We start from the raw sequence: 14,946 nt of genomic DNA on the forward strand, positions 1-14,946 counted from the left end.
GTGCACTGAAATCTGAGCAGCCAACCGTTTATGGTTGTGGGGGTGGGCTATTTATAGCCACTTGGCAACCCGACCTGATTTTTCCGAAATGACCCTGGGTCACTAAGGAACTGACACGTGTCTCAACGGTCAGATTTCGAACCCTCATGGCAACTTTACTTGGGCTACAAGAAAAGCTGACTTGTCCGGCTCTGGACAAGATTCGCTCTCATTGTCTTCGCTCGAAGACATAGGTTTTTGATTTAGGCATCACTTTAGTCATTCTGACTGGTTCTCCTGGACCCCACTTAACAATACGGTGGTTCCTATGACTCAACACAAAAGAAGAAGAACTACGAAAGATCTAAGTCTTCGAGCTTCATAGGCTTCATAACGTGCCTTCTTCTGTCATAGTCTTCAACTGTGAATATCTTCATACACCACCTTTGTCTTCAATGTCTTCATATATTTTTAGGGGTCATCTCTGGTAGTAAAACCGAATCAATGAGGGACTTCTACCTGTGTTTTCCTGCAATTCTCACAAACACATTAGTCCCTCAACTAGGTTTGTCGTCAATACTCCAAAACCAACTAGGGGTGGCACTAGATGCACTTACAATCTCCCCCTTTTTGGTGATTGATGACAAACTAGTTGAAGTTTTCAACGGGGAATATAATGTGTGAAGTTTGTAAAGGATAGGGAATTGTCTTCATAAGTTGCAAAGGCTCCCCCTGAAGATGTGCATATAAGTTAATTTGCTTTTGGGATGCAAATGCACATGGCAGGTTGTACTTGGGAAGATCCTCTTCAGCTTATGATGACAATCCACTATGCATGTGAAAGTATATGAAGATAATGACATGCATAATGGAAAATGAACGTCTGCAGAATGAGATAAGTGCGGAATTTATTGTCGCACATGCGGAATTTATCTTCGCAAACAGAGTGGCAAACAAGTAGCAGACGACCATCGAGTTTTAGTGTTTACAACTCAAAGAACCAAATGAAGCAAAGACAAGAGTTGTAAACACGAAGCAAAATATGACAAAACTTAAGACACCCGCCCATATTGACCCGCTTGAAGACTATAAACATCATATGCTTCTCCCCCTTTTGTCAGTAATGACCAAAAAGGCTTGAAGACATCGAGTTTTCTATGCGTTCCCAGGCGCAGCAGGGTCGATGGAGTTGTTTGGCGGTGCAGATCTTTGAGGCGCTGAAGCAGGTGGTGGTGAAGTAGCATCGTCGTCTTCATCAATGATCCTTGCAGTAACTGTGGCAGCAGATGAAGAAAACTCAGAGTCTTCAAGTGATGGTGTGTTGCGCATCACAGCCCTTTTAGGAGGTGTGGTGTCAAACTTGAAACGCTCTGTGAAGCCATCCTCTTCAAGTTCAGCTTCAGTGCATATCATTGAGAGCCCTTTCCACGTACGACGGCAAGTCTCATGTGTAACGAAGGCATTCTTGGTGGCAAGGTTTCGAAGACGATTGACATCCACCAAGAGGCTCTTCATCTGACGCTTTAGCCAGTCGTGATGCCTATCTTGCTTTTGGTGAAGGGCCACAAGAAGCTCTCGGTCAGTGAGGACACGAGCATGCTTCTTGGGTCTGGGAGCATTTGTGCTGTCTGTGGCTTCAGTAGATGCTGGTGCACGTGTAGTGCCAGCCAACGGATATACCCTGGATATGGCTTCAACACCTTCAACGTTCTGCGTGAAGCTCTGGTGTTCGGCATTCTGAAGACTTATCGGTTGCTTGGCAGGTTCAGGGTATATTGCTTCAGCAGAGATATCTACATCTGGCAGGAAGATCCGATGGTTTCGGGCAGACGGCTGATACGAGATTGCAGAGTGCAGTTTGATTAGCCTCATCACCCAAGGAGCATAGAACTTCAAACCAAATAATTCTGAGCCTGACGCTGCAAGTTGGCGTATGAAGAGATCCTGTGCGTTGAAGCATTTGCCATGCATGATATAGAATATGAGAGTCTTCATTGCACCCTCAATCTTGGCATGTGGTGAGTGTCCCTTAATGGGCCAGAGAGTCTGCTGGATGATGTGATATATGGTCCTGGGCAGGTACTCTAGGTCTTCAACTAAGAACTCAGTTGGATAGGGTGCATCCTGAGGCAATGGCTTCATCATTGAGAGCATCTGACTCATATTGGGTTCAGGCCTTTGGAATATGCTCTCAATAGCTTCAGAATGTAGTTGACAGCCTTCCTCAAAGAATTCGCCTGGAGTGGGCAGGCCGGTGAGCTCAATGATATCAAATGCATTGGCTTCATGATGGACATTTCCGATCATCCACTCCAGGATCCAAGTCTTCGGATCTCTGTTGTATCCTTTGATATGGAGAGTGGCATAGAACTGAAGCAGAAGCTCTTCATTCCAGTGCTCTTCATCAGTCACAAACGGCAACAGACCCACTTGCTTGAAGCAATCCAAGGCTTCCTCAAGACATGGCAGACCAGCAATGGCTTCAACCTCAAGGCACTTGTGCGGGAAAATGCGACCTTGGTTGTATAGTATGCTTGAGTAGTAGCTGCGCTGAGGATAGCTCCAGAACCTGTCTGATACAATCCTTTCCCTTGAATAGGGGTTCTTGGAGCTATTGAAAAAGGTATTGTCTGCCTTGAAGCTGTTGATGTCAAAGGAACCAGGTGCTGATGCAGGACCTGGGAACCTTGGAAGTCTTGGGACTGGCTTCTGGACATGAGGCATGTGCTCAATATGATAATCAAACTGTGGACCTGCAGTAGACTCAGGGACTGAAGTGTCTGGCTCAGTAGCTTCGCTGTCCGCTGAAGCATTTGGTGGGGCGGGCTCCACATTGGCTTCAGTGTTTGTGGTGGCAGCCTCAACATTTTCTTCTTCTGCTTGTGTAGTTGGAGGAAGAACCTCAGGCACGTTCTCCTGGAGAACTGCATCTTGATGGAGCAGGGGAGTTGGTTCTGGTGGTGCTTCTTCATTGTCTTCGGCTGATTCAGCCGGAATTTCTGCAGTAGGGACTTGAGGCCGTGGACCTTTGCGAAGCCTACGGAACGCAGACAACGCTTGTGGGGTGGGAGTGGGCTGAGCCTCAATGTCTTCTTCCTCCTGAGGGCGATCCGCCCATGACTCATCTTGTGCCATTGGCGTCAGAGGACGACCAATACTGATGAGTTCGCTTGTTTCAAGCGGAGGAAGGGCTGCATCATCTTATACATTGTCTTGGTGACCAATGTCTTCAGCAGCTGTGGGGTTGGCTGCTAGAATATCTTCATGTTGTACATGAACTGTCAGTCTTCTTTCTGCATTGGGGTGAATGACAGAAAGGGGTTCAACCATCAAGGGCTCTGTGGGAGCAGCCCTAGATTTCTTGGTCTTGCGGTTCTTTTTGCTGGGGGTAGTAGGAGAGGCTTCAGAGCTCTTCCTTTTCCTGGCTTCAGCCTCTGCATTCCGTGTCTTCTTATGCTCTGAAGCGGTTGACCGGCTCTTTGGCTTCGAGCCAGTCGTGGCGGTTGGGAAGACAATCGGAATGGCTTCTTGCCTTGGGGCCTCTAGTTCATTCACAACAGGCTGCTTCTTTTTCTTCGCGGCCATCTTGGGGTCGATGCCTGGACGCCCAAGTGCCTTGCGCTTTTCAGCTTCGTTGTAGGCTTGTACACATCTTTCTGCCAAGGACTTCATCCTTTCACGTGAGCCCTGAGCTTCAGTACGCTTCTTCAGAAAGTTTTCTTTGAGCTCATGCAGCATGATTTTGAAGCTCCTCACTTCCTGCACGCTGAGGCTGGCCATGTGCTTCTTGAACTGAGCCTTTTCGTGATCAATTTTCTGCTTCAGCTCAACAATGCGCTGAGCAATGGCCAGTTCTGAAGCAATTGTGCCTTGAAAGGCGACGCTGAGTCCAACAGGCAGCTGCAGATCATTGAAGCTTATGTCTGGGGAGTCAAACCATTCATCGATGAAGCTATGGATGATGGCGACATCAAAGAGAGGCAGATTGTTGAAGATTTCAGCTTCTTCTTTGCTTTTGATAAGCTGCTCTAGAGCGTCATCTCCTAGATCTTCATCGCTTGATAGATCAATGGCTTCGCTGCGCAGAATGGCAGCAACAGTGAGCTCTTTGCCAGTTTGTTGCTGGGGCTCCTTTTCTTTCCGGGGCTTGGAGACACGGGATATGTCTTCGGACTGCACACTGACTTCAGGAGGTGCAGTTTTCAATGGCTTCGCCCTTGAGATTTTTGAGGCAGGGGCCGGCTTTGAAGCTTTTGGTTTCTTTGTCTGCTTTGGCTTCGGCACAGCAGGAGCTTCATCAGACTCTGAGTCAGCTGGAGGGTCATTCACAGCATTCCCTTGGACTAAGATGTGGGTGATCAGGCCCTCAAGATTGGCAAACGGACCAATGATATTGGGTTCTGCGTCGCGTGTGCCATCTGCCCTTGGTGAGGAGGGACCAGGGTTGAAGTCAAGCCCAAATTTCTTCTTATTTAGCTTCGCTGACTGTTGGGCAAACTGAAAGTTGCGCTTGAAGAGATTGTCATCACGACACCAGAGAAGTGACGACGGATGTGCATCATCAGGCTATGGTCCTCGGACCATACATGGGTAGAAGCCTTGAACAATGGCTTCATCTCTGGTCCTGGGTACAAGGTTCTTGTATAAGATATCCCCCCATGGATTCTTGATAGCATTCTTTTCAGCATACTCCTGGGTGACGAAGCGGTATTTGAACCATTGTTTTGCCCAGTAGCGTCGAATCCATTGGATTCGGGTCTTGCGTTGCCCATAGCTCTGTTCTGGATCTGTTTTGTACATGTCTGCCAAGTCTTCTGGCAGATCCTTGGATGTTCCCTCACGTCTCCGTCTGCCCCCCTTTCTTGCTGCTGCTTCTGAAGCCATAAACTTTAACTTGAAAGGCTTCAAGACTTTCAAAGGCTTCAAAGGCTTTCCTTTTCTGGACCAACAGGAACTGGCTTCAGGAGAGTTTATGTGATGTTGTAGGAATTCTGCAAATGAATGCAAACTATGAGAACCGAAGGATTCTCCCACGGACATGTACCTGTGACAGCATTAAGGTGCGAGGGAAGGGGAAGAGGTCATATGCATTCTCAGAAGGTTTTGAAGATTAATCAGTTTAGAAGACATTGACCTCATCGTGCGAAGACATTCACTCATAGATAAGAAGTTGGTTCCAGATTTGTACGAACCCACAGATTAGTACAAGTGAGGAATCTAACTACTTTATGAAGCACAAGTGAATATACTAGGCATGTTATGAGATGCAGGGAGAGATCTAACTATTGTGAAGAGAAACTTCTTATGGTAGGAAGTGACAGAACCATGAGATCAAAAGAGGCTGTAAAAAGAAGTTTTATTTACCACACTGGAACTGCTAGACGGAAGGGAGTTGATGCCGAGCAGTTCAATCCTCCGTGCCCTAACTTGGCGATGGAAAACACCTACGGTGACGGCGGAGAGGATGATGTCCGCGGTCGGCGTGACGATGGCGTTGGAGAGGTTGCGGCAGCGAAGCGCTTCGTCTCCGGCGTCGTCGAGTGCTAGTGATGGTGCTAGGGTTCTTGCGAGGGTGGAAGAAGGAGATAATGACTGTGGTAAGTGTGAATTTATAGGCTCAGGGGCGGCACTGTGCTATTACACAGGTGCCCCTAGCGGTTCGCATTTGAGGAACGCGTGGCCAGTTAGCAGATGTTTGGGGTTTGTTCCACGTCCCACGCACGCCTAAATTGTCGGGCGGTCGTTCCTGCTTCTCCGGATTTTATGTGGAGGAAAGAGCATTAAAAACGGACTTTATGGTTGTCTCTATATCTTCAGCTGACAAGGACACAATGAAGACATTCGGCAGTTTCAATATAATGCATATGACTTGGAGAGACAGAATTTGAGATAGAAAGCATAGAGAGATTGGGGTCCGATCACATTCACTTAGTTCAAAAAGATTCAACCAAGAAGTCATAGCTATAAGTGAATGCTGTAGAGGACAGAACACTAGTATGTATATATCTATATAATCAACGTAGTGAAGATAATCATGAAGATATGTTTAGTTCGAAACCAAATCAAATGTGAAGATATTGCAAGATAACACCATGAGTGAAACACTTCAAATGGAACTTTTTGTGGTGGCGTTACCCACCATATAGGAAGTATTAGACCCAGACACGGCGCATAATTATCGTGGCGCTCCGAAGTCAAATTCCACATTGATGTATTCACACTTAGAATGTATGTCTTCATTGATTGAAGATATACCTTACTTTGTGTGTTGCACATCTAAGTCATCAATATGCATAAGTGTTAGGATGTGTGCCTGATCACAGGACATTTGAGGATTCCAGGATATTTAGCTCACACCGTAACTTGCAAAATCTCTTCTCATCCAAGGGCTTTGTGAAGATATCCGCCAATTGCTCTTCCGTGTTGACGTGTATGATATCAATGTCTTCTTTCACAACATGATCTCTGAGAAAGTGATGACGAATTTCAATGTGCTTTGTCTTCGAGTGCTGAACTGGGTTGTTGGCAATCTTGATGGCGCTTTTGTTGTCGCAGTAAAGTGGCACTTGCTTCAGATGAATGCCGTAGTCCTTGAGTGTTTGCTTCATCCACAGAAGCTGAGCGCAGCAAGATCCAGCAGCAATGTATTCAGATTCAGCAGTGGAGAGAGATACACAGTTCTGCTTCTTTGAAGACCAACATACAAGTGATCATCCCAGAAAGTGACATGTGCCTGATGTAGACTTTCGATCAACTTTGTCACTAGCATAATCAGCATCCAAAAATCCAACCAAATCAAACTCTGAGCCCTTTGGATACCATAATCCTAGAGTTGGGGTGTGAGCCAAATATCGAAGAATTTGCTTCATAGCTAAGTGATGCGACTCCTTTGGTGCTGCTTGAAATCGAGCACACATGCAAACACTAAGCATGATATCTGGCCTAGATGCACATAAATAAAGCAAAGAACCAATCATGGAGCTGTATACCTTTTGATTGAACTCTTTACCATTGTCGTCAGGACCTATATGATGTTTGGTTGGCATTGGTGTTGTGAAGCCTTTGCAGTCTTGCATACCGAACTTCTTCAGGCAATCTTTGAGATACTTCTCTTGAGATATGAAGATGCCATTGCGTTGTTGTCGTATTTGAAGACCAAGGAAGAACTTTAGTTCCCCCATCATGGACATCTGATATTGCTCTTGCATCATATATCCAAACTCTTCACTGTACTTCTGATTGGTACAGCCGAAGATAATGTCATCCACATATATTTGGCACACAAACAGTTCACCATCATATGTCTTCGTGAAAAGAGTGGGATCCAGGGAACCAGGTATGAAGCCTTTGCTCTTCAGGAAGTACTTGAGTATGTCATACCAGGCCCTAGGGGCTTGTTTGAGGCCATACAGTGCCTTGTTGAGCTTGTATACCATGTCAGGATGTTTTGGATTTTCAAAGCCAGGCGGTTGTGCAACATACACTTCTTCTTCAATCTTGCCATTGAGAAAGGCACTTTTCACATCCATTTGATATAGAAGTATGTTATGATGATTTGCATAGGCTAGCAGAATGCGTATGGCTTCAAGCCTGGCCATAGGAGCAAATGTTTCATCGAAGTCAATGCCCTCCACTTGAGTATATCCTTGAGCAACGAGACGAGCTTTGTTTCTGACAACTTGACCATGCTCATCTTGCTTGTTGCGGTATATCCATTTAGTGCCTATTATGTTGTGCTTTCGTGGATCAGGACGCTTAACCAGTTCCCATACATTATTCAGCTCAAACTGTTGAAGCTCTTCTTGCATAGCTTGAATCCATTCAGATTCCATGAAGGCTTCTTCAACTTTCTTGGGTTCTGATATTGGTACGAATGCAAAGTGCCCACAGAAGTTTGCTAGCTGAGTTGCCCTTGAATGAGTGAGTGGACCAGGTGCATTGATGCTGTCAATTTGCACTTCATTTGCAACATGAGGATGTACAGGGCGAAGACTTTGCTCTTGCTGATCTGCGTTGTTATTGGGAGGAATGTCTTCAGGCTAAGCATTGTCTTCATGTTGATCAGGTGCTGAGATGATAAGTTCTTCTTCAGGATGAGCTTCAGAAGGCATAATCTCTCCAGTTCCCATATGCTTGATTGATTCACTAGCTGGAACTTCATCTAGCACATTTGGCAGCTGCTCTCTTTGTGAACCATTTGTCTCATCAAACCGCACATCCACTGTTTCAACCACTTTGTAATGGAAGAGATTGAAGACTCTGTAGGAGTGTGAATCCTTTCCATATCCTAGCATAAAGCCCTCATGTGCTTTTGGTGCAAACTTTGAGGTGTGGTGTGGGTCCTTGATCCAGCACTTTGCGCCAAATACTCTGAAGTAACTGACATTTGGCTTCTTGCCAGTTAGGAGTTCATAAGATGTCTTGTTCAGAAGCTTGTGAAGATAAACACGATTGATTGTATGGCATGCAGTGTCAATGGCTTCAGTCCAGAATTTTCTTGGAGTCTTGTATTCATCTAGCATTGTTCTGGCCATCTCAATGAGCGTTCTGTTCTTGCGTTCGACGACGCCATTCTGCTGTGGCGTGTACGGAGCTGAGAATTCATGTGTGATGCCCAAGGTATCAAGATATGTATCAAGGCCAATGTTCTTGAATTCAGTGCCATTGTCACTTCTGATGTGCTTTATCTTGACGCCAAAATTGTTCATAGCTCGATTGGCGAAGCGTCTGAAAACATCCTGCACTTCAGTCTTGTAGAGGATTATGTGCACCCAAGTATATCTAGAGTAATCATCAACAATCACGAAGCCATAAAGGCAAGCAGTAGTAGCAAAGGTTGAGTAGTGAGTGGGACTGAAAAGATCCATGTGAAGCAGTTCGAAGGGTTGAGTAGTAGTCATGATTTTCTTCGAAGGATGTTTTGCCCTTGTCATCTTCCCTGCTTCACAGGCACCGCATAAGTGATCTTTCTTGAACTTGACGCCCTCGATGCCTATGACATGCTTCTTCTTCGCAAGGGTATGGAGGTTCCTCATGCCAGCATGCCCAAGCCTCCGATGCCAAAGCCAGCATTCTGAGGCTTTTGCAAGAAGACATACGGCAAGTTGTGGTCCCGCTGAGAAATCTACTACGTACAAATCACCTTTCCGATACCCTTCAAATACTAGAGACTTGTCAGATTCCATTAGTACAAGGCAACGATATTTTCCAAACATTACGATCATATTCAAATCGCAAAGCATTGAGACAGACATTAAGTTGAAGCCAAGGGATTAAACAAGCATGACTTTATCCATGTGTTGATCCTTTGAGATTGCAACTCTACCTAGACCCAATACCTTACTTTTACCAGTGTCAGCAAATGTGATGTGGCTCTTGTCAGATGGACGTAATGTTGAGTCCATAAGAAGGCTTCTTTTGCCAGTCATGTGATTTGTACACCCACTGTCAATAATCCATTCTGAAGACTTTGAAGTCACTGGTGTCGTACCCTACAGTGCAGTTAGGGGGATAGGCTTCACGAAGAGAATTGTGAAGCATAAACATTTGACGAACCAGTGGGTTATGAAAACTTAGATCCAGATTAGAACTAGTAGGAAAAGTAGCATGCGATTCAGGAACGAGGTACATAACGATGCCATTTGGGCATTTTATCTTGCGCCCCACAAGATTTTTAAGGTCCCCAGCAATAGCGTCAGAAGATTTTGTTTTTCTGCTAGAGACCTTTCCCTGCAAAAGAGAGTTAAGCTTTCTTAACCACCCACATCTTCAAGGGTGGCTTAGAAGCAATAAGTCTAAGTGCAGCATCTGAGAATTTTGGCTTTGAAGCCTTAGCAAACAGTCTAGCAGATGGACAATAATACTCATAGGAATAAGCAGAATAATTTTTGGTCATATGAACATGACGATTCAAAGAACCGTTCTCATATTCATATGCCTGAGTATGATTTCCCTGCAAAACATTTGCGTTAGTGTGACTCAGGTGAGTCCTCTGTTTGTATGAAGCCTTTGGACCATATGAAGCCTTTGGTCTGAGATTTGTCTTCTTCAAGTGAGGTGTCATGAAGACATTCATAGGAAGATTTTCCAGACACTTTTTCGGAACCCAGATCTTCTTCATAGGCGGTCCATTCCTGCAGTTAGTACCAATGTACCTGGCAAACACTTCACCATTCTGATTCTCAAATAGTTTATAGTTTGCATCAAAGGATTCATCAATGATAATGGGGTTAGCACAAGTGAAGCCAGATAAATTGGATGGATCTGCTAAAAGTTCCTTTGCAGCAATCCATGTGGTTTTGGGGTACTGCTCAGGTTTCCAGTAAGAGCCATCTGCATTTATTTTCCTCACGAACCCAACACCCTCTTTCCTAGGGTTTCGGTTCAGAATCTGCTTCTTGAGGACATCACATAGTGTCTGATGTCCTTTAAGACTTTTGTACATCCCTGTTTTAAGCAATGTCTTCAACCTAGCATTCTCATCAGCAATAGCAGTGGTATCCTCAGCAGAGGGGTTAGTTACCACATCAACAGTTGAAGATATTGCAACAGCAGTGGCAGTGGAACATTCAGCAACAGAAGTAGCATTATCACGCTCAATGCATTTAAGACATGGTGGTTCAAATCCTTCCTGAGCGGGACTGATCTGTTCGGTGCGAAGTGACTCGTTTTCCTTTTGAAGATCTTCATGAGCCGCTCTCAATTTCTCAAGTTCTTGCTTCCTTTGAAGATAATCATAGGAAAGCCTTTCATGAGTTGTTGAGAGAGTATCAAGACGATCTTCAAGTTCATGATACTTAACGTGAAGGTTTTTTATGTCTTCAATTAAGGATTCAGATCAAGTCATTTCAGCACCCAACAGATCATCACTTCTGTCTAACAGTTGTTGAATATGTTCCATAGCTTTCTGTTGTTCAGTTGCAATTTTAGCAAGTGTTTTGTAGCTGGGTTTTGAACAATCAGAGTCATCGTCACTAGATGTTTGATAGCGAGTAGTGCGTGTGTTTACCTTGGCACCACGTGCCATGAAGCAGTAGGTAGGAGTGAAGTCGTTCTTGTCATTTGCGTCGGTGTCGGTGATGCAGTCATTGTCTTCAGTGTTGAAGATGGACTTGGCGACGTATGCTGTAGCCAGACTCGCAATGCCAGAATCAGACTCCTCCTCAGACTCCACCTCTGCCTCCTCAGATGCGGACTCCTCCTCTGAATCCATCTCCTTGCCAACAAACGCACGTGCCTTGCCAGATGAGGTCTTCTTGTGTGATGAAGACTTTGAGGAAGACTTGGAAGAATACTTTGAGTATTTCTTCTTCTTCTTGTCGTCAGAATCATATTCCTTTCTCTTCTTCTTCCTTCTGTTCTCATTGTCCCACTGTGGACACTCAGAGATGAAGTGTCCAGTTTTCTTGCACTTGTGACATGTTTTCTTCTTGTAGTCATGAGCAGAAGCTTCATCATTCCTTGAGCTTGATCGTGAAGATTTTCTGAAGCCTTTCTTCTTGGTGAATTTTTGGAACTTCTTCACTAGCATTGCAAGTTCTCTTCCAATGTCTTCAGGATCATCAGAACTGCAGTCAGATTCTTCTTCAGATGAGGAAACAGCTTTTGCCTTCAAGGCACGAGTTCGCCCATAGTTTGGACCGTAGATATCTCTTTTCTCAGAAAGCTGAAATTCATGTGTGTTGAGCCTCTCAAGTATGTCAGACGGATCGAGTGTCTTGAAATCAGGACGTTCTTGAATCATCAGGGCCAGGATGTCAAACGAACTATCAAGTGATCTCAGCAGCATCTTGACGATTTCATGTTTGGTGATCTCAGTGGCGCTGAGGGCTTGAAGCTCATTTGTGATGTCAGTGAGCCGGTCAAATGTGTGCTGGACATTCTCATTGTCATTTCGCTTGAAGCGGTTGAAGAGGTTGCGAAGAACACTGATTCTTTGATCTCTCTGGGCTGATACGCCTTCATTGACCTTGGAGAGCCAGTCCCAGACCAGCTTGGATGTCTTCAAGGCACTCACACGGCCATACTGTCCTTTTGTCAGATGACCATAGATGATATTTTTGGCAGTAGAATCCAGTTGAGTGAACTTCTTGACATCAGCAGCAGTGACACCTTCTCCAGCCTTGGGAATGCCGTTCTCGACGACATACCATAGGTCGACGTCAATAGCTTCAAGATGCATACGCATCTTATTCTTCCAGTAGGGATATTCAGTTCCATCGAAGACGGGGCAAGCAGCGGAGACTTTGATTATCCCTGCAGTCGACATAGCTAAAACTCCAGGTGGTTAAACAGAATCACACAGAACAAGGGAGCACCTCGCTCTGATACCAATTGAAAGTGCGTTATATCGACTAGAGGGGGGGGGTGAATAGGCGATTTTTATGAAAGTCTTCAAAACGTGAGAGTTATGAAGACAAACAACAAAGATTAAGCCTTTTACTATGCAGCGGAAGTTAGATTACACTAGGTCAGCCATGGTCATGTATTCAGTAAAGTGAAAGTACAATGACAAACAACTGCAGTGTAATAAGGATCAGGTAGGAAGAAGTTATGAAGCCAAACAGTTCATGCATTCACGTTGTGAAGACAAAAGATAAAGCAAGCAAGCAGTGGCTTCACAATGCGTAACAGTAAGAAAAGGAAGTGAAGATGAAACCAGTGACTCGTTGAAGACAATGATATGTTGGACCAGTTCCAGTTGTTGTGACAACTGTACGTCTGGTTGGAGCGGCTAGGTATTTAAACCTTAGGACACACAGTCCCGGACACCCAGTCCTGAACACAAAGTCCAGGACACCAAGTCCTCACCGTATTCTCCTTGAGCTAAGGTCACTTAGTCCTCGCCCAATCACTCCGGTAAGTCTTCAAGGTAGACTCCCAAAACCTTCACAAACTTCGTTCACTGGCAATCCACAATGTCTCTTGGATGCTCTGAACGCGACGCCTAACCGTCTGAAGGATTCACAGTCCTCAAGTGTAATAAGTCTTCAGATCACACAGACAAGAAGACTTAAGTGATGCCCAATTTACTCTGGCTCTGGGTGGTTAGGGATTTTCTCCTCTCTAGGAATTTTCTCTCAAAGGCTTCGAGGTGGGTTGCTCTCAAACGACAAAAGCCGTGCACTGAAATCTGAGCAGCCAACCGTTTATGGTTGTGGGGGTGGGCTATTTATAGCCACTTGGCAACCCGACCTGATTTGTCCGAAATGACCCTGGGTCACTAAGGAACTGACACGTGTCTCAACGGTCAGATTTCGAACCCTCGTGGCAACTTTACTTGGGCTACAAGAAAAGCTGACTTGTCCGGCTCTGGACAAGATTTGCTCTCATTGTCTTCGCTCGAAGACATAGGTTTTTGATTTAGGCATCACTTTAGTCATTCTGACTGGTTCTCCTGGACCCCACTTAACAGTACGGTGGTTCCTATGACTCAACACAAAAGAAGAAGAACTACGAAAGATCTAAGTCTTCGAGCTTCATAGGCTTCATAACGTGCCTTCTTCTGTCATAGTCTTCAACTGTGAATATCTTCATAAACCACCTTTGTCTTCAATGTCTTCATATATTTTTAGGGGTCATCTCTGGTAGTAAAACCGAATCAATGAGGGACTTCTACCTATGTTTTCCTGCAATTCTCACAAACACATTAGTCCCTCAACTAGGTTTGTCGTCAATACTCCAAAACCAACTAGGGGTGGCACTAGATGCACTTACAATTAACTTCAACTCCTGGAACATCTCATATGCTCCATGACGTTCAAAACGTCTTTCAAGTCCCGATTCTAAGCCATTAAGCATGGTGCACTAAACTATCAAGTAGTCATCATATTGAGCTAGCCAAACATTCATAACGTCTGCATCTGCTCCTGCAATAGGTCCGTCACCTAGCGGTGCATCAAGGACATAATTCTTCTGTGCAGCAATGAGGATAAACCTCAGATCACGGATCCAATCCACATCATTGCTACTAACATATTTCAACACAATTTTATCTAGGAACATATAAAAAAAACACAGGGAAGCAACAATGCGAGCTATTGATCTACAACATAATTTGCAAAATACTACTAGGACTAAGTTCATGATAAATTTAAGTTCAATTAATCATATTACTTAAGAACTCCCACTTAGATAGACATCCCTCTAATCCTCTAAGTGATCACGTGATCCAAATCAACTAAACCATGTCCGATCATCACGTGAGATGGAGTAGTTTCAATGGTGAACATCACTATGTTGATCATATCTACTATATGATTCACGCTTGACCTTTCGGTCTCCGTGTTCCGAGGCCATATCTGTATATGCTTGGCTCGTCAAGTATAACCTGAGTATTCCGCGTGTGCAACTGTTTTGCACCCGTTGTATTTGAACATAGAGCCTATCACACCCGATCATCATGTGGTGTCTCAGCACGAAGAACTTTCGCAACGGTGCATACTCAGGGAGAACACTTCTTGATAATTAGTGAGAGATCATCTTAAAATGCTACCGTCAATCAAAGCAAGATAAGATGCATAAAAGATAAACATCACATGCAATCAATATAAGTGATATGATATGGCCATCATCATCTTGTGCTTGTGATCTCCATCTTCGAAGCACCATCATGATCACCATCGTCACCGGCGCGACACCTTGATCTCCATCGTAGCATCGTTGTCGTCTCGCCAATCTTATGCTTCCACGACTATCGCTACCGCTTAGTGATAAAGTAAAGCATTACAGCGCGATTGCATTGCATACAATAAAGCGACAACCATAAGGCTCCTGCCAGTTGCCGATAATTCGGTTACAAAACATGATCATCTCATACAATAAAATTTAGTATCATGTTTTGACCATATCACATCACAACATGCCCTGCAAAAACAAGTTAGACGTCCTCTACTTTGTTGTTGCAAGTTTTACGTGGCTGCTACGGGCTTAAGCAAGAACCAATCTTACCTACGCATCAAAACCACA

This window comes from Triticum aestivum, chromosome 1A (assembly GCF_018294505.1).
Source record: "Triticum aestivum cultivar Chinese Spring chromosome 1A, IWGSC CS RefSeq v2.1, whole genome shotgun sequence".
NCBI lineage: Eukaryota > Viridiplantae > Streptophyta > Magnoliopsida > Poales > Poaceae > Triticum > Triticum aestivum.